This window comes from Moschus berezovskii, chromosome 1 (genome assembly GCF_049115385.1).
Source record: "Moschus berezovskii isolate FMDL1 chromosome 1, NW_MosBer_1.0, whole genome shotgun sequence".
Taxonomy (NCBI): Eukaryota; Metazoa; Chordata; class Mammalia; order Artiodactyla; family Moschidae; genus Moschus; species Moschus berezovskii.
The window spans coordinates 86,262,879-86,284,107 of record NC_142460.1 but is presented as its reverse complement, the minus strand read 5'-3'; the positions used below and the strand labels follow the sequence as shown (position 1 = coordinate 86,284,107).

Here is a 21,229-nt window from a genome sequence, read left to right as displayed (position 1 = left end):
ATAATGCAAGTCACAAATGTAAATCATATGCGTGATTTAAAATTTTCTAGGAGTCACTTTAAAAAAAAAAAGTAAAAAGACAGGTGAACTTAATTTTAAGGATATATTTAAAGTAGGGTATCCCCAAAGTATTATTTCAACATGTAATTTACTAATGATAAATTTTGCATTCTTTTATTTGGTACTAAACCTTCACAACCTCAGTTCAGTTCAGTTCAGTTGCTCAGTTGTTTCCGACTCTTTGTGACCCCATGAATCATAGCACGCCAGGCTTCCCTGTCCATCACCAACTTCTGGAGCTTGTTCAAACTCATGTCCATTGAGTCTTATCCTCTGTCACTCCTTCTCCTCCTGCCTTCAATCTTTCCCAGCATCAGGGTCTTTTCTAAGGAGTCGGTTCTTCACATCAGGTGGCCAAAGTATTGGAGCTTCAGCATCAGTTCTTCTAATGAATATTCAGGACTGATTTCCTTTAGGGTGGACTGGTTGGATCTCCTTGCAGTCCAGGAGACTCTCAAGAGTCTTCTCCAACACCACAATTCAAAAGCATCAATTCTTCAGCACTCAGTTTTTTTAATAGTCCAATTCTCACATCCATACATGACTACTGGAAAAACCACAGCTTTCACTAGACCAACCTTTGTTGGCAAGGTAATGTCTCTGCTTTTTAATATGCTGTCTATGTTGGTCATAACTTTAATTCCAAGGAGCAAGCATCTTTTAATTTCATGACTGCTGTCATTGTCTGCAATGATCTTGGAGCCCAAGAAAATAAAGTCTGTCACTGTTTCCATTGTTTTCCCCATCTGTTTGCCATGAAGTGATGGGACCAGATGCCATGATCTCAGTTTTTGAATGTTGAGTTTTAAGCCAACTTATTCACTCTCCTCTTTCACTTTCATCAAGAGGCGCTTTAGTTCTTCTGCCATAAGGGTGATGTTATCTGCATATCTCAAGTTATTGATACTTCTGGCAATCTTGATTCCAGCTTGTGCTTCATCCAGCCCGGCATTTTACGTGATGTACTCTGCATATAAGTTAAATAAGCAGGGTGACAATAAACAGCCTTGACGTACTCCTTTCCCAATTTGGAACAAGTCCATTGTTCCACATCTGGTTCTAACTGTTGCTTCTTGACCTGCATACAGATTTCTCAGGAGGCAGGTCAGGTGGTCTGTATTTCCATTTCTTTAAGATTTTCCACAGTTTGTTGTGATTCACACAGTCATAAAGGCTTTGGTGTAGTCAATAATGCAGAAGTAGATGTTTTTCTGGGACTCTCTTGCTTTTTCTATGATCCAGTGAATGTTGGCAATTTGATCTCTGGTTCCTCTGCCTTTTCTAAAACCAGTTTGAAAACCTGGAAGTTCTCGGTTTATGTACTGTTGAAGCCTACTTTGGAGAATTTTGAGCATTACTTTGCTAGCATGTGAGATGAGTGTAATTGTGTGATAGTTTGAACATTCTTTGGCATTTCCTTTCTTTGGGATTGGAATGAAAAGTGACCTTTTCCAGTTCTGTGGCCACTGTTGAGTTTTCCAAATTTGCTGGCATATTGAGTGCAGCACTTTCACAGCATCATCTTTCAGGATTTGAAATAGCTCAACTGCAATTCCATTTTCTCCACTAGCTTTGTTCATAGTGATGCTTCCTAAGGCCCACTTGACTTCACACTCCAGGATGTCTGGTTCTAGGTGAGTTATCACAGCATCATGGTCATCTGGGTCATGAAGATCTTTTTTGTAGATTTCTTCTGTGTATTCTTACCACCTCCTCTTAATCTCTTCTGCTTCTGTTAGGTCCATACTATTTCTGTCCTTTATTGAGCCCATCTTTGCATGAAACGTTTCCTTGGTATCTCTCATTTTCTTGAAGAGATCTCTAGTCTTTCCCATTCTCTTGTTTTCCTTTATTTATTTGCATTTTTTTTAAATTGAAGGATAATTGCTTTACAGAATTTTGTTGTTTTCTGTCATACCTCAAAATGAATCAGCCATAAGTGTACATATATCCCTTCCCTTTTGAACCTCCCTTCCATCTCCTCCCCATCCCACCCTTCCAGACTGATGCAGAGCTCCTGTTTGAGTTTCCTGAGCCATACAGCAAATTCCCGTTGGCTATCGATTTTACATATGGTAATGTAAGTTTCCATGTTACTCTTTCCACATGTCACCCTGTCTTCCCCTCTCCCCATGTCCATATGTCTGTTCTCTATGTCTTTTTCTCCATTACTGCCCTGTAAATAAATTTTTCAGTACCATTTTTCTAGATTCTGTATATATGTGTTAGAGTATGATATTTGTCTTTGTATTTCTGACTTACTACACTCTGTATGATAGGTTCTAGATTCCTCCACCTCATTAGAACTGTCTCAAATGCATTCCCTTTTATGGCTGAGTAATATTCCATTGTGTGAATGTACCACAACTTCTTTATCCCTTCATCTGTTGATGGACATCTAGGTTGCTTCCGTGTTCTAGCTATTGTCAGTAGTGCTGCAGTGAACATTGGGAAGCATGTGTCTTTTTCAGTTTTGGTTTCCTCAGTGTATATGCCTAGGAGTGGGATTGCTGGGTCATATGGTGGTTTTATTCCTAGTTTTTTAAGGAATCTCCATACCGTCTTCCATAGTGGCTGTATCTGTTTACATTTCCATTAACAGTGCAAGAGTGTTCCCTTTTCTCCACACCCTTTCTAGCATTTATTGTTTGTGGACTTTTTGATGATGGTCATTCTGACTGGTGTGAGGAGGTATCTCATTGAAGTTTTGATTTGCATTTCTCTAATAATGAGTGATGCTGAGCATCTTTTCATGTGTTAGCCACCTATGTGTCTTCTCTAGAGAAATGTCTGTTTAGGTCTTTTCCCACTGTTTGATTGGGTTGTTTGTTTTTCTGGTTTTGAGTTGTATGAGCTGCTTGTATATTTTGGAAATTAATCCTTTGTCATTTGTTTCAGTTGCTATTATTTTCTCTTATTCTGAGGGTTGTCTTCTCACCTTATAGCTTCCTTGGCTGTGCCAAAGCTTTTTAGGTTTATCAGGTCCCACATTTTTACTTCCATTTCTCTAGGAGTTGGGTCATAGAAGATCTTGCTTTGATTTATGTCATCATGTGTTCTGCCTGTGTTTTGCTCTAAGAGTTTTTATAGTTTCTGGTCTTACATTTAGGTCTTTAATCCATTTTGAGTTCATCTTTGTGTATGGTGTTAGGAAGTGTTCTAATTTCATTCTTTTCCATGTAGCTGTCCAGTTTACTCAGCACAATTTGCCTCCTTTGTCAAAAATAAGGTACCCGAAGGTGCATGAGTTTATTTCTGGGCTTTTTATCTTGTTCCATTGGTTTTTGCATTGATCACAGAGGAAGTCTTTCTTATCTCACCTTGCTGTTGTTTTGAACTCTGCATTCAGATGGGTAAATGTTTCCTTTTCTCTTTTGCCTTTAGCTTCTCTTCTTTTCTCAGCTATTTGTGAGCCCTCCTCAGACAACCATTTTGCCTTTTTGCATTTCTTTTTCTTGGGGATGGTCTTGATCACTGCCTCCTGTACAGTGTCACGAACCTCTGTCCGTAGTTCTTCAGGCACTCTATCAGGTCTAATCCCTTGAATCTATTTCTCATTTCCATTGTATAATCATGAGGGATTTGATTTGGGTCATACCTGAATGGTCCAGTGGTTTTCCCTACTTTCTTCAATTTAAGTCTGAATTTTGCAATAAGGAGTTCATGATCTGAACCAAAGTTAGCTCCTGGTCTTGTTTTTGCTGACTTCACAACCTAGTGGGTATTTTACTCTTACAGCATGTCCTGATTTGGGGTAGTCACATTTTAAGTGCTTAGTAGCCACATGTTGAGCAGTTTAGAATTTTACAGGAATTATGTTATTGTATAATATTGTTGTTAGTCTGTCTAATCATATAGTCAAATACATGTGTATATAGTCTACTTATTCTAAAGGAATAAATAAGGAATAGATAAGGTATATATATATGTAGTTTAAAAACACTGCATTGATTTGTCTAATTGCTTTGTTTTGGTTTTTGTCATGTCTTCAGTTTTTTGAAATTTTGTACCACATTAAAGAGGTTGAGAGATTTATGTTCTTCAGAAAGGTGCTTGGTGTAGGAGGTAATGATTTTTTCCCCATATTTTAGCACACTTAAGATGTATATTAAAAGTGTTATTGATATACTTGTTAGATGTTACTGCCATGATTGTCCTGGTCCCAATGGGTTCTTATTAATCTAAATATTCTTTGGCATAAATTCTCTCCTCTTGCTGTTTCAGAGATTCACTCAGCTTTCAGACTTTCATATGCCACCTCAACTACTTAGTTTTCCACACATTTTACCCCAAAGCATGAAATGCAGTTACGTGCATGTAACTCCTATAGCACACTTTTTTTGTGTTCTACTTTATCTACTTGTTTTGTCTCTCCCTGCTGCTGCTGCTAAGTCACTTCAGTCGTGTCTGACTCTGTGTGACCCCATAGACGGGAGCCCACCAGGCTTCCCCATCCCTGGGATTCTCCAGGCAAGAACACTGGAGTGGGTTACCATTTCCTTCTCCAATGCATGAAAGTGAAAAGTGAAAGTGAAGTCGCTCAGTCGTGTCCGACCCTCAGCGACCCCATGGACTGCAGCCTTCCAGGCTCCTCCGTCCATGGGATTTTCTAGGCAAGAGTACTGGAGTGGGCTGCCATTGCCTTCTCCTTGTCTCTCCCTGGGTGAGTATAAATTTGAGTATGGCGATAACAGTATTTTACTCACCTTTGTATTTCCTCAGTGTGGAACACAGTGCTTTCTATAGTGGTTTACTTAATATGTATTTTGAGTTGAAGGCAATTTGTCGTGATAGTTACCTGTATACTATACATGATAGTTACATGATGTTAGAGTTTCTAGGTCATCAAACTATCACTGAGGTTTTAGATGCATTTTAAAGCTTTGATATAAGAATTCATGAAGTTAAACCTAGGTTTTTGTTTAAACACAAAGGAGCAATAGTAGGGAAAGAAAAGAGAGGTACAGACACTGTTTTATACTATGTGCTTAGCACAAGAGGGGTATGAACTCTGAATGGATAGCTGAATGAAAGAGCTCAGGTGCTCGATTGCACTGGTTGGTCAGCATAATACTTTTGAAACATTGAGCCTGTCTAGCTGGTACAGTATCCCCAAGCCTTCCAGAAGTTTATTTGAATTGGGTGAGGGTAGAAGAGAGATTTAGAGTGATGAAAAGTGATGTCAGTTTCCTTATTTTTACCAAGTAGCTTATTCTGTGAGAGCCAAAGTAAATAGACTATTTATATATGAACAGGCCCTTTCACCATGGATATACTTGGACATGTAATTAACTTGTAGGGATTTATGAAAACTTTAATTTTTACAGGGCCACTTTTTATTTTATTATTTTTTTGTCTGAAATACTAGTGTATATTAGTATATCATTTGAACTTTCCCAGAGAAAGTAAGAAATATTAGTAAACAACTTGGGCTTTCTTTACTAAATAATCCAATTTCTTAAATAGCTATAAATCTTAGCTGTCTATATTGAGTTTTGAGAAAGCATGTTGTCAGGGTAATAATTTGGTTTTTACTGATCAAAATTATATCTGCTTCTTTGACCGGTTGTGAGATGTTTGGCTGACTAGGGCATGATTCTTGAAAGAGATTCTGTTTTCTCTGTAAGTACCAAATGCTTGCTGTGCCATTGAAATCTAAGAGTAGGAGTTACTAACGAAGAAAGCATAATTTTATTTAAATTCAGTTGAACAGGGATAACCTTTATTGGGAGGGTTTTGAGACTTTACAGTATGTATTTACCTCTGTTAATTTAATGAAAATTGAAGAATGACTCTGCACTTTCAAAGGATAGAGGAAATGTTCTAGTATTACATTTCAGCCATACTGGTGAATGAGTACTTAGTAAGAAATGAATGGTATGATTTCTAAAGTAAGAGCAGGTGGGCCGATTCCTGGGGTCCTTAGAGAAGAAAGATCCCCAGAGGCAGAGAATCTCTGATCTCATTGTCTTTATATGACATCATATTAGTTTGAGAGTAAGATATTGTTTAAAATTGTATTTTTACTTTGTGTCCCAATTAACAACAACGACATATTTTTGTTTCTCACATATACCTGGGAAAGTCTGTGTACTGTAAATGCTGCATTTGACCATAGGAGTGAGAGTTGGGGAAGAAGTTAATAGAAAAAAGTTTATGGTAATGATCAATAGCATCTAGCATCCCTAGATGCTAATGATGGTAGCTCAGATCTTAGAACTAGAATAATTCAGATTCAGCTACCCTTTGCGTGTTTACTGTGTGCCAAGCACTATTAACTTCATTTAACTTTCATATGCTTTGAGGTAATAGTCTCTTCACTTAATGGATAATGGAGTTAAAAGCACTGTATTTGACTTATTCAGAATCTCACAGCTAGTAGGCAATAGTTTCAGCATGTTGAATTCAGGCCACCAGACTTTTAAGTGAAAGACAAAAAGTTTTTCAGTACTTAGTAGGTCAGTACACTGTACTAAAGAATTCATTTCTGTCTTATTTCATCTTTACCACAATTTGGTAAGGCAAATATAATTTACAAATGAGGAAACTGAGGCTTAGAGAGCCTTACACAGCAAGGAAATTTTGTCGTCGTACTTTGAATTTGTACTTTTAACTGCTGCTCTATATGCTGTTTATAATTGGAAAGAAAATACGAAAATTCTGGGGAATTGGTTGAACTAATGTTTCCTAGGGTAAGGCGTTGAAACTTTTGCTTTTTATTAATGTTGCTTACCAAGGAGAAAGTAAATTGTCAGTCATATATAAATAAATTGTTGTATCCTTTCGAAGTAAAAATTTTAAAAGCAAATACCTTGCTTTAAAATTAATACAGGCTGTCTATGAATCAGTGGCTATAAGAGATAGGTAACAAATTTGGTTGAAATCTATATTGCAAAGTCAGTTATAAGCCAGATCCCATTATCGTTGAGGAAATTGAGGCTTAGACAGGGTAGGTAACTTTTGCCAAGATTTCCTAACCAGCAGATGGCAGAGTTTGGATTCCAACCAAGGTAATTTGATCTTGAGCTCTTATTAACTCCTTTACTGTCCTAAGTGAATGTGAATGATGTGCAGAAATGGAGCCTTGCTACCTCTGGTAACTTGAAGACACGATTTCTAGTTTAACACGTCGTAGCTTGACTCAAGACAGGCATTAGAGTTCAGCCACCTGTTTCAGTCTTTATTGTTTCCTGAGATCACTTGTCTCAATGATTTTTTTTGTTTCTTTTCATTATTCTTGCACGTGAAGATTCTCTTTGTCTGCTGCTGCTGCTAAGTCACTTCAGTCGTGTCCAACTCTGTGTGACCCCATAGACGGCAGCCCACCAGGCTCCCCCGTCCCTGGGATTCTCCAGGCAAGAACACTGGAGTGGGTTGCCACCTCCTTCTCCAATGTGTGAAAGTGAAAAGGGAAAGTGAAGTCGCTCAGTCATGTCTGACTCATAGCGACCCCGTGGACTGCAGCCCACCAGGCTCCTTCGTGCATGGGATTTTCTAGGCAAGAATACTAGAGTGGCTTGCCATTGCCTTCTCCGTCTCTTTGTCTAGTTGGAGCTAAATAAATGTTGAAAAATCAGAAATATAAAGTGTTGAATCTTGAACATAGAGACCAAATTTTATTACATCAGTTCATCATAATGTGTTTCTAAGGAGTATTTTTCTAGCTTTTGAGGGTAGTTAAATATTATTTTTAAAGGCTGATTTATATTTTTCATGACTTGTAGTAAATTTTCTGTGCTTCTGAGGAGCTTCTCTTAGTTGAGATGTCTATTAAGTGTCAGATTATAATAAAATCCTTTGATGATACAAAACTCAGATATAGTATAATTGGCTCCCATTCTCTGTACTGATTTTTTCTCTACAGATGAGGCTAGGTATACATTATGTTTGTAATAATTTAGTTTTTTCCTGTAATTCTGGTAAATGAACTTTTATTCCCTGTCCCCTCTACTCTATAACTGGAAGATGAGTGGAAAAATACTGTTTTATTTTTTTGTTAACATTGCAGGAACAGGCTCTGTTGTATTTTTCAGACCACACTCATAAGAAGACGTCTGGGTTTTAATGTATAGTAGTTTACAAATTTTTATTGTTCAATCAGTAAGTCATATCCGACTCTTTGTGATCCCATGGACTGCATCACTTCAGGTTGGAATATTCGTATATGCACAGGACACTTATCTGCCAGCTCAACTATCCAGAATGCAGGCAGGAACTAGATAATGGATAAAAATGAATACTGAAGACCCAAAAGAGCTATCATAGAATCTGAAGCAAAGTGTCATTTTGTTTTTTAACCTATGTAAAGGTTCTTTGGTCAGCATTTCCTACACTAATTACTCTAATCAGTGTTACACTGTAATAACTGTTCTGTGGCTATAGAAGTTTAGGAAATGCTGTTTACTGGATCCCTCTAAGGGTTTGTATTCCTTGGATCACACTTTGGAGTCTTCGCCTAAGGTATTTGTACCTTGCTTTTATATTAGCAGAGAAAGGAGTGGAGCCAGCATTTAAAGAACATTACTCTGTAGAACCTAGGTGATATCTCCCTTTAACAGACAAGGAACCTGAAGCCCTTCTGGAGGATTAAGAACGCACAACTGGTAGCAGGGCAAAACTCAGAATGGGTCCTTAATGTGATTCCTATATCTTTCCTTTTGTGACTTTACTGTGCTACTGTATAATTGTAATGAACTAGCTATTTAGGTTTTACACTTTAGAAGCAGCAATTTAGCAGTAATACTAGGAGAGAGACTAAAGCTGTGCCCGACTTAGGGAAGAAGGAAAGGATAATAAATTTACTATTTGACACATGACTTGTGTCCTTTGCTAACTCGATGCTCCAGAGGGGAAGGTTTCAGAGAATACTGGGTAAATTAAAGTACTTTTGGAGTGAGATTTGATAATATCTTTAGCCACTCCAGTATTCTTGCCTGGAGAATCCCATGGACAGAGGAGCCTGGTAGGCTACAGTCCACGGGGTCGCAAAGAGTCGGACAGGACTAAGTGACTTTGCCTTCTTTCACTTTAGTTATCTATAGTCTTTATGTCTAATTTTGGCTTTATGTCTATTTTTGGCATTTTAAGACCAGAACCCCCTCTTTGATCAGATATAGTGGGCTTAATAACTAACTTTTTATAGCTTCATTTTCATAATCTGGACATGGTGATATTAATACCTACCTTTGTGTAATTGTGATGCTTCAAGGAGGTGATTATGCACGTAGGGTGCTTGACAGTATCTGGCACAGAGTAACCTTAGCTGCTATTAGTATTAATAAAAATAAGTAAGGCTTAGGTGTAGGTTGTTACATCTTGGTTCCTGTTTTGTTTTGTTTTTTAATGAGTATGTGTAGGGTGGTCATAAGGAATGCCTCGAGTCTTTCTTTAAGCTTATTTGAGGAAAAATCATCAGATGCCTTCATAAAGTACAGTCCTACCTCGTCTTACTGCACTTTGCAGATACTTTTTTTTTTTTTTTTTTTACAGCCTGGTGATTTGTGGCAACCTTGTATTGTCAGATGATGGTTAGCATTTTTAACAATAAGGTATTTTAAATTAAGATATATACATTTTTTAAAGATATAATGCTATTAGATACTTAATAGACTACAGTGTACTGTAAGCATAACTTTTATGTGTGCTGAGAAACCAGAATTTCATCTGACTCACTGTTTTGCAATATTCACTTTATTGTGATGGTCTGGAACTGAGCCTGCAGTAACCTCCGAGGTATGTCTGTAATGGAAGTCCTATCTTGACTATATAGGGCATTAAGACAGCTACAATTCCTGTTAGGGATCTGTGGCACTTTTTTTAGTGAGTACTGTTTAATCAGCAGGTGTTGACTTAATGCCCGTAAAGTTTTTGTTTGTTTGTTTTTAATACGAGAGATGTATTTTGAGTAGATCTGATGTCTGTGACTCAGTCTTTTTATACTGCTTATTTTTCTCCTGAAAACTGTTTTCAGGCTAGTCTGTTATGTGGTGACACTTTGGTTTGTATTTGATCATTAGTTGCTAAATGTTTAACTGTGATGGAAAGACCAGATTACTATGGAACGTGAAGATGTTTTTCTTCCAACTTGAATGTCTAATAGTCTTGTTCAGTAGAATTAAATAGTGTGAGGTGTCCTCTGAAAATCTGGAGAACTGTTTAGAACCATTGAAAACCATCAAGACTATTAACTGTGGATTAAGTTAAGCAGAGATTTTTTTTTTTTCCTTCAGTTTTTATTCCTCCTCCAGTTCTGAGGAAGTGAGGGAGAGAGCCTCCCACCCCCACCCCACCCTGAAAACTTTTTGTTTTCTTAGCTTTTTATTTCCTGCTTTGAAATAGCCAAGATCCTTGGGGGCTCTAAGAACGCCAAATAGTTTTCACAGCTTGAGACAGAGTGATTTTCTTGGGAAATCTTTTCTTATAAAATAAAATGCTCTTTGTCCTTGCCAGGACATTTTTAAAGAAACAGCTGGAAGCAGCACCTCACCACCTTGTCACTAACTAGGCTGAAGGAAGGGAAGAATGAGTCATAGGTTCCTTTCTTGTATTCTCTTCTTCCTTTCCCTTTCCACTTAGTTCTTTATTGGCACTGAAAAAGTTTGCTGACCCTGATCTATTAATAGATCATAGTATCTGATAGTGGTAATATTTTATTATTCCTTCTGTTTTATTTGCTGGGGTTCTTCTGTAGAAAAGAACTTCTTTACCTGAATCAATTGTATGATTATTCTGAGGTACAGCAGAATAAATGCCCTTTCTTTTCCTAGTATCTGATACAGGTAGTCAGTTGCCAGTGAGGTGGGTGTTTTTTTTTTTAGTATCAATATGAACACCTGATTTTGAATATGTTTGTTTTAATCCATTGTAATTGCTCTTTTAAATTCTCAAATTGTCTCATCTTTAGCTAGTGGGAGCTCCTTCCTTTTCTCCTGTATTCCTCAATAAAACCACAGTTGATAACCTTGTTTTCTAGTATAGAAAGGTATTTCAGGCTTTTCTTGTACATCACCTGCCTCAGATCTAGAGCCAGTTATTTCTCTAAGGGGTTTCTGATTCTTTTTAGTGTAAAATAATATTTAAAGACCATTATCTGTCTTTGTTGCTACTGTTGAGTTTTTTGTAGGCCCTTTTATTGGACAGAGCTAGGATATGGATGTGTGAGTGATTTTTTTTTTTGTGGTAAAATAAACAGTGTAAATTTACCATTTGTATTTTAAAGTATATAATTCCTTGACATTAAGGACATTTACAGTGTTGTGTATCCATCACCACTATCTAGTTCCAGAACTTTTTCACATCCCGAAAGAAACCCTGTATTCATTAAGTAGTCACTCTGCGTTCCTTCCCTGCCACCCTGCAGCACACTGACACTCATCTGCTTTCTGATTGTGGACTTGCTTGTTCTGGACCATTCACAAGTGTATTCATATAACATGTGGTCTTTGTGTCTGGCGTAATGTTTTCAAGGTTCATACATGTTGCAGCAAGTATCCGTACTGCATTCCCTCTTATGGCTGAATTACATTCCATTGTATGGATGTACCACATTTTGTTTATCCAACTGATGGATGTTTGCGTTGTTTCCAGATTTTGGCTATTGTGAATAGTGCTGCTGTGAACATTTGTGTACCGATCATTTTTGAACACTTGTCAGTTTTCTTGGGTATTTAACTGAGGGACTGCCAGTTTTCCATAGTGAGTGCATCATTCTACATTTCCACCAGCAGTGTATAACGGTGCTAATTTTTCCACATCTTGTGCAACACTTATTATTTTCCATGTTTTGATAATGGCCATCCTGCGAGTTAGTGTGAAGTGATATCTCGTTGTGATTTTGATTTGCATTTCCCTAATGATTAATAAACTGGAAAATTCTGAAAGAGATGGGCATACCTGACCACCTGACCTGCCTCTTGAGAAACCTATATGCAGGTCAGGAAGCCACAGTTAGAACTGGACATGGAACAACAGACTGGTTCCAAATAGGAAAAGGAGTACGTCAAGGCTGTATATTGTCACCCTGCTTATTTAACTTATATGCAGAGTACATCATGAGGAATGTTGGGCTGGAAGAAGCACAAGCTGAAATCAAGATTGCCGGGAGAAATATCAATAACCTCAGATATGCAGATGACACCACCCTTATGGCAGAAAGTGAAGAGGAACTGAAAAGCCTCTTGATGAAAGTGAAAGAGGAATACATCATGACCAAGTGGGCTTTATCCCAGGAATGCAAGGATTCTTCAATATCTGCAAATCAATCAATGTAATACACCATAGTAACAAACTGAAAAATAAAAACCATATGATTATCTCAACTGATGCAGAGAAAGCCTTCGACAAAATTCAACATCCGTTTATGATAAAAACCCTCCAGAAAGTGGGAATAGAAGGAACATACCTCAACATAATAAAAGCTATATATGACAAACCCACAGCAAACATTATCCTCAATGGTGAAAAATTGAAAGCATTTCCCCTAAAGTCAGTAACAAGACAAGGGTGCCCACTCTCACCACTACTATTCAACATAGTTCTGGAAGTTTTGGCTACAGCAATCAGAGCAGAAAAAGACATAAAAGGAATCCAAATTGGAAAAGAAGAAGTGAAACTCTCACTGTTCGCCGATGACATGATCCTCTACACAGAAAACCCTAAAGACTCTACCAGAAAACTACTAGAGCTAATCAATGAATACAGTAAAGTTGCAGGATATAAAATCAACACCCTGAAATCCCTTGCATTCCTATACACTAATAATGAGAAAATAGAAAGAGAAATTAAGGAAACTATTCCATTCACTGTTGCAACAAAAAGAATAAAATACTTTGGAATATATCTACCTAAGGAAACAAAAGACTTGTACATAGAAAACTATAAAACACTGGTGAAAGAAATCAAAGAGGACACTAATAGATGGAGAAATATACCGTGTTCGTGGATTGGAAGAATAAATATTGTGAAAATGAGTATACTACCCAAAGTCATTTATACATTCAGTGCAATCCCTATCAAGCTACCAATGGTATTTTTCACAGAACTAGAACAAATAATCTCACAATTTGTATGGAAATACAAAAAACCTCGAATAGCCAAAGCAATCTTGAGGAAGAAGAATGGAACTGGGGGAATCAACCTGCTGGACTTCAGGCTCTACTACAAAGCCACAGTCATCAAGACAGTATGGTACTGGCATAAAGACAGAAATATAGATCAATGGAACAAAATAGAAAGCCCAAAGATAAATCCACGCACCTATGGACACCTTATGTTCGACAAAGGAGGCAAGAATATAAAATGGAGAAAATACAGTCTCTTTAACAAGTGGTGCTGGGAAAACTGGTCAACCACCTGTAAAAGAATGAAACTAGAACACTCCCTAACACCATACACAAAAATAAACTCAAAATAGATTAAAGATCTAACTGTAAGACCAGAAACTATAAAACTCCTAGAGGAAAACATAGGCAAAACACTCTCCAACATAAATCACAGCAGGATCCTCCATGACCCACCTCCCAGAATATTGGAAATAAAAGCAAAAATAAACAAATGGGACCTAATTAAACTTAAAAGCTTCTGCACAGCAAAGGAAACTATAAGCAGGGTGAAAAGACAGCCTTCAGAATGGGAGAAAATAATAGCGAATGAAACAACTGACAATTAATCTCCAAAATATACAAGTAGCTCAATTCCAGAAAAATAAACGACCCAATCAAAAAATGGGCCAAAGAGCTAAACAGACATTTCTACAAAGAAGACATACAGATGGCTAACAAACACATGAAAAAATGCTCAACATCCCTCATAATCAGAGAAATGCAAATCAAAACCACAATGAGGTACCATTTCACACCAGTCAGAATGGCTGCTATCCAAATGTCTACATGCAATAAATGCTAGAGAGGGTGTGGAGAAAAGGGAACCCTCTTACACTGTTGGTGGGAATGCAAACTAGTACAGCCACTATGGAGAACAGTGTGGAGATTCCTTAAAAAAATGGGACTAGAACTGCCATATGATCCAGCAATCGCACTGCTGGGCATACACACCGAGGAAACCAGAATTGAGAGAGACATGTACTCCAATGTTCATCGCAGCACTGTTTATAATAGCCAGAACATGGAAGCATCCTGGATGTCCATCTGTAGAAGAATGGATAAGAAAGCTTTGGTACATATACACAATGGAGTATCACTCAGCCATTAAAAAGAATGCATTTGAATCAGTTCTAGTAAGGTGGATGAAACTAGAGCCTATTATACAGAGTGAAGTAAGCCAGAAAGAAAAATACCAGTACAGTATACTAACGCATATATATGGAATTTAGAAAGTTGGTAATGATAACCCTGTATACGAGACAGCAAAAGAGACACAGATGTACAGAACAGTCTTTTGGACTCTGTGGGAGAGGGTGAGGGTGGGATGTTTTGGGAAAATGGCATTGAAACATGTATATTATCATATGTGAAACGAATCAGCAGTCCAGGTTCGACGCATGATACAGGATGCTCAGGGCTGGTGCACGGGGATGACCCAGAGGGAGGATATGGGGAGGAGGGAGGTGGGAGGGGGGTTCAAGATGGGGAACACATGTACACCCAGGGTGGATTCTTGTCAATGTATGGCAAAACCAATATAATATTGTAAAGTAATTAGCCTCCAATAAAAAAAATTAAAAAGAGTGAAAGAGGAGAGTGAAAAAGTTGGCTTGAAGCTCAACATTCAGAAAACTAAGATCATGGCATCTGGTCCCATCACTTCATGGCAAATAGATGGGGAAACAGTGAAAACAGTGTCAGACTTTATTTTTTTGGGCTCCAAAATCAGTGTGGATGCTGACTGCAGCCATGAAATTAAAAGATGTTTACTCCTTGGAAGGAAAGTTATGACCAACCTAGATAGCATATTAAAAAGCAGATCCATTACTTTGCCAACCAAGGTCCGTCTAGTCAAGGCTATGGTTTTTCCCTTGGTCATGTATGGATGTGAGAGTTGGACTGTGAAGAAAGCTGAGTGCCGAAGAATTGATGCTTTTGAACTGTGGTGTTGAAGAAGACTCTTGAGAGTCCCTTGGACTGCAAGGAGATCCAACCAGTCCATTCTAAAGATCACTCCTGGGTGTTCTTTGGAAGGACTGATGCTAAAACTGAAACTCCAATACTTTATGGCCACCTCATGCGACGAGTTGACTCACTGGAAAAGACTCTGATGCTGGGAAGGATTGTGGGCAGGAGGAGAAGGGGACAACAGAGAATGAGATGGCTGGATGGCATCACTGACTCGATGGACATGAGTTTGAGTGAACTCCGGGAGTTGGTGACGGACAGGGAGGCCTTGGGTGCTGTGATTCATGGGGTCGCAAAGAGTTGGACACGACTGAGTGACTGAACTGAACTGAGTTAACTGAATGATTAATGATGTTCACCATCTTTTGATAGGTTTTCTGATCATTGGTATATCTTCTTTGGAGGAATGTCTATTTAACTTCTTTTCCCATTTTCAAATTGGATTTGTCCCTTTGTTGTGGGTTGTAAAGCTTCTTTATATATTCTGGATACTAGACTTTTATCATATAGATGACTTGAAAATAAGTTCTGTCATTCTGTGATTAATCTTTTCACACTCTTGACAACGTACTTAGATGCACAAAAGTTTTAAATTTTGATCAAGTTGAATATACCACTTCTTTCTGCCTTGTGGTTTAGGTGTCATACCTGAAAAAGTATTCCCAAATCCAAAATCATGAAGATCTACATTTAGCAATGTTTTTCTCTAAGGATTTTGTAATCTTTTTTCTTATATTTGGCCCCTGAACCATTTTTGAGTATATTTTTATATATGGTATGAGGTGTAAGGGTCCAGTTGTCCAAATTTCATTTGTTGAAGAGCCTGTTCTTTTCCTATTAAAGTCTTGGCACCCTTGTTGATGATCAGTTGGCTATAGATTCATGGGTTTGTTTGTGGACTCTCAGTTCTGTTCCACTGCTCTATATTTCTGTCTTTATGCCTGTACTGTACTGTCTTGGAGGCTTCCCAGGTGGTGCTAGTGGTAAAGAACCCACCTGCCATTGCAGGAAACAAGAGATATGGGTTCAGTCCTTGGGGCTGAAGATTTCCTTGGAGGAGAGCATGGCAACCCACTTGAGTATTCTTGAGTGGAGAATCCCATGGACAGAGGAGCCTGGCGGGCTATAGTCCATAGGGTCGCAGAGAGTCACAACTGAAGTGACTTAGCATGTATGCACACTCTTGATTACTGTAGCTTGTAATAAGTTTTGATATTGGGAAGTTGAGGTAGTCTTACTTTTTTAGAAAGGTTGTTTGGGCTATTCAGAGTCCTTTGCAATTTCATTTGAATTTTACAATCATCTGTAGATGGCTTTGGGTAGATTGACATTTTAATAAATCTTCTGATCTATGAACATGGCATATCTTTCTGTTTATTTAAGTATTATCTAATTTCAGTAACGTTATGTAGTTTTCAAGTCTTGTACCTCTTTGGTTAAATTTATTCATAAATGGTATTTTATGCTATTAAATTAAATTTTTTAATGCTATTGTGAACTGAGCTGTTTACTGATACATTTTTTTGAGTGTTCATTGCTTAGTGTGTAAAAATGCAAATGAATTTTGTGATGATCTTATATTCTACAACTTGACTATATTTGTCCTGTTATTTTTCATTTAAATATGAGAAAATACACCATGAGTTCATACCAATATTTCCAAATAAGATTTTGTTGCAAATTTAAGCATTTAGGATTATAATATTTTCCCTTTAACTTTATTAAGATTTAAATTTATAGCTCTTTTATGCTGAAAGTCTTGGAGAATAGTGAATTACTTGCTATGTTATTTATGTAAACAAGATGGAAAAACAGTGGAAACAGTGTCAGACTTTATTTTTTTGGGCTGCAAAATCACTGCAGATGCTGATTGCAGCCATAAAATTAAAAGACACTTACTCCTTGGAAGGAAAGTTATGACCAACCTTGATAACATATTAAAAAGCAGAGACATTACTTTGCCAACCAAGGTCCGTCTAGTCAAGGCTATGGTTTTTCCCGTGGTCATATATGGATGTGAGAGTTGGACTGTGAAGAAAGCTAATCGCCGAAGAATTGATGCTTTTGAACTGTGGTGTTGGAGAAGACTCTTGAGAGTCCCTTGGGCTGCAAGGAGATCCAACCAGTCCATTCTAAGGGAGATCAATCCTGGGTGTTCATTGGAAGGACTGATGCTAAAGCTGAAACTGCAATACTTTGGCCACCTCATGCGACGAGTTGACTCACTGGAAAAGACTCTGATGCTGGGAAAGGTTGGGGGGAGGAGAAGGGGACGACGGAGAATGAGATGGCTGGATGGCATCACCGACTCTGTGGACATGAGTTTGAGTGAACTCCAGGAGTTGGTGATGGATAGGGAGGCCTGGCGTGCTGTGATGCATGGGGTCGCAGAGAGTCGGACACGACTGAGCGACTGAACTGAACTGATGCTTCTTAATGTTATTTTTTTGAGCCTATTTTAGAAAATGGCGAAAGCAGTCTAAGAATTCTTATAATTAATACAAATTCTACTAGGCATTTACAGTCCTTTTTTTTTTACAGTCATGTTTTAAAAGTCGTTTGAAATGATTTTTCTTCAGGTTTAAGCCACCCTTTTGATACATAGTTTGGTTTATTCATTTTGCTGTAAGTTACTGGGAATAATGTTTTCATTTTGATTTGATTACTTTTGTTACTTAAAACATTTTCATGGCTCCAAAGCTACAGTATGAAGTATAGTCAGAAAAATCAAGCTTTTATCCTCTCATTCCCTGTAGTTGATTTTTTTGTTTTTTTGTTATTTACCAAGAAATGTATAATACTTAGTCATACTTCTGTTTCCTTCAGATAAAGTTTTGCACCTTGTGTTTTTTTTTTTGCTTAATCCCAGAAATCACTCATAGTATAGGGTGCTCTCCCTTACTGCTTTTTATACTTGCCTAACACTCTGATATTTTAATTTAAGCAGTTCCATATTGGTGACATTAATGTATTAATGTAGAGAAATTTTGATGGGACCCAGGTTCCTGGTTCTTCTTATGGCAGTGAAACTTTAAAATATTTCATTTATATAATAAAGGTACTAGTTTACCACAGATACTCAAAACAATATGGAAGCGTATGCAATAAAATGTGTACAATTTCTCTGTTTCCCATCTGCTCACTTTCCCTTTATTCCTGTCTCCAGAAATTACTACTAGTAAGTTCAAGATATTTTTATAGGAATGTATAGGATTTAATATACTACAAATACTTTTCAGACAAAATTGGGATCATGTCATGAATATTTTGTAACTTAATTTTTTTTAGTGTAATATTATCAATTGAACTTTTAATTTGGATAGTGAAGAAGACTCAGGAGTATAACTAAGACAAAAATAATTTTGTGACTTTTTTCTCTTTCATTAATACTAGGCAGTAATATATTTTGTGTGTGTGTGTGTGTATATGTATATAGCTTATTAAATTTTTTGTATTGTAATTCTGCTGTAAAATCCAGAAGGTGTGTAGTGTGTGTAGCTATATCCCCCTCAAACTTATGTTTTGAATGAAATTGAGAAAAATTTTATTGTGTTCTATTGTGGCTTAACACTAAAAGGAAATTTAAGTATCTGTTAACAGCTAGTGATCTTTGTTAAAATGGGAAAAGCCTATCTTGTTCATCGTTGGGTCCTTAGCACCTCGGACAGCGACTGGTTACCTGGTAGTCTTACTCTGTACTTGTTTTGTTTCGCCTTGAATTATAAATAGATCATGTTCTGTATCCTTTTTTCATTTGTTAAGATATCATAGAAATTTTCCTTGTCAGTACTTATCTACTTCATTCTTTTAAATGAATGCTTTAATGGAAGTACTATATATTACATAATTAGGTAGTTTTTCATTTGAACCCTCCTCACCTCCCAGACTTTGATACTAGTGTTCTGTTTTTCAGATATTACTGGAAGATACTAGGTAGAGGATTATGATGACTGGAATGAACGTATATTACTCCCTTTCTTAAAAAGTATAACATAAGCAAATATTTATGGAGAATGCCAGTGTGAGTTAACATGCTTTAAACAGATCTGAGTGTTTTGATCATGAATATTAAATTCATTCACTTCAAAAGATTTTGATAAGCAGTTCACATAATGGGAAATAAAAAGTTAGTGTGTGAAAAAAGTGTTCAATATAGTATATTGATGAAACACAAAATAGAGAAAAAATTGTACCCTTTGCTCCGCATTGAAATTGGCAAAGATTAGAAATATAGTATTTAGTTGGTGACAGTGGTTTTGGGAGATGTTTTGCTGAGGGAAAGTAAATTTATATGTTCTTTTTGGAGGGCTGTTTGGAGAGTTTCAGAAGTTCTAATTCTGAGACTTAAGGAAAAAATTAAGGATATGCTCATAAATTTAGATATATATGAATGTTTATGAAAAATTTACTCCCAGTATTAATAACAATAATACTACTTAGTGCTTCATCCATGCCATACATTTATTTACTCATTTCAGCAATCCTATAGTATTTATACAATAGGATTAAAAATGATGATGTACAGGAACATTTAACATAGCAATACTTTCATAATAGGAATTAGTGAAAATAATACATTGCAAAGGAGTATATGCAGTGTAATTGCATTAACTGCAACAAAATAGAGAAAACTGAATATTCTCCAAATATTTATGCTTATAATCCTTTATTTGATTTATAATACGATTAGAATCCTGTTGTTCAAATATGTCTCTTTTATTCCTTTTGCTAATCTTAATTTTTCTAAGTTTCTCTCTACAGAGAATATATATTGTCTACCACGTCACCTGTTATTTTTTAAATATTCTTTGATTTTGCAGAAGAGTTTAATTCAGGGTTCCTGAACAATAAATTCTCTAAGTAGAAATCCATTAGTAACAGTTTAAATCTGTAACTAACTTCTGGTGAACACATAAAATAGAAATTAAAATGAAGTTTAGTCTTTTGATTTCTGTTAATTTACTGATGTTTTCTGGGGATTAGAAATGGAAAGAGTAGAGAGTTATTATAATGGAAGCAAATAAACTTCGAAACCTGACAATGGCAAAATGACAGTCTTTTAAATGTTAGTTTTGTGGTTGCTGGCAGTGATGCTTTACCATAAATAAATGAAAGAAGGAAGGGAGGTGGGGAGAAAGAAGGAAGGAAATAGAGACTAGCTATTTTCCGGAGAAGGCAATGGCACCCCCACTCCAGTGCTGTTGCCTGGAGAATTCCATGGATGGAGGAGCCTGGTAGGCTGCAGTCCACGGGGTTGTGAAGAGCCAGACACGACTGAGCGACTTCACTTTCACCTTCATGCATTGGAGAAGGAAATGGCAACCCACTCCAGTGTTCTTGCCTGGAGAATCACAGGGACAGCGGAGCCTGGTGGGCTGCCGTCTATGGGATTGCAGAGTCGGACACGACTGAAGCGACTTAGCAGCAGCAGCAGCTATATTTTCATGGTATTATAATCAGGAATATAGTCTTTCCCAGTAGGAATTTAGTAATTCTTATAAGTTTTGCTGCTTCTTCTTAAGTACTGGTTTCTTTGAAATCTTCTGAGTATTATAGTTTCAGTCTTCTTCCTACTTTTTTGAGGACTTGAGAAAATTAGTTCACCACATTGCTGCTAATGAATCTGATATATGTAGGACTACAACTTGTGCTAGTTTTACTTAGTTTCATCTTTAAGACCTTATTAAAATGTTTTTCTCAGTAAAGTCTTCTTTGACCCTTATTTTGAACTGATAAGAACAAATACTACACTTGATCTTAGCCAAAAGGCCGAGAAGTGATGACCCTTATTTTGAAAATTGTAGTCGCTCCACAATTCTGCACTTTGCATTCCCCTTCTCTGCACTTTTAAAAAATAACATTTATCACCTTATTATATATAATTTACTTTGCGTTTGCTCTTCTCTCCTCACCTGTTTAAAATATGTTACAGTGAGTATGAGATTTTTGTTTTTTCAGTGCTTTATGTATTTCCAGAGCTCAGAGCAATGCCTGGGTAATAGAATTTCAGTAAATACAGTGTTTATTGAACAATTAATAGAGAGTACTCTGTATTTGTGGAATGATGGAATGTTCTATTTAGTTGATGGAGGTGAAGTTCT

General features: G+C 37.0%; 1 protein-coding gene and 1 non-coding gene across 4 annotated transcripts in view; one reads left to right on the top strand and one right to left on the bottom strand.

Moving 5' to 3' along the window:
* GSK3B (glycogen synthase kinase 3 beta) overlaps positions 1 to 21,229 on the top strand; it is a 215,221-nt gene that overhangs the window by 12,054 nt on the left and 181,938 nt on the right. The window lies entirely within an intron of this gene.
* Positions 20,722 to 20,909, bottom strand: LOC129553907 (U2 spliceosomal RNA). The gene has a single exon (XR_008685538.1). It is a non-coding gene; the product is annotated as a U2 spliceosomal RNA (small nuclear RNA).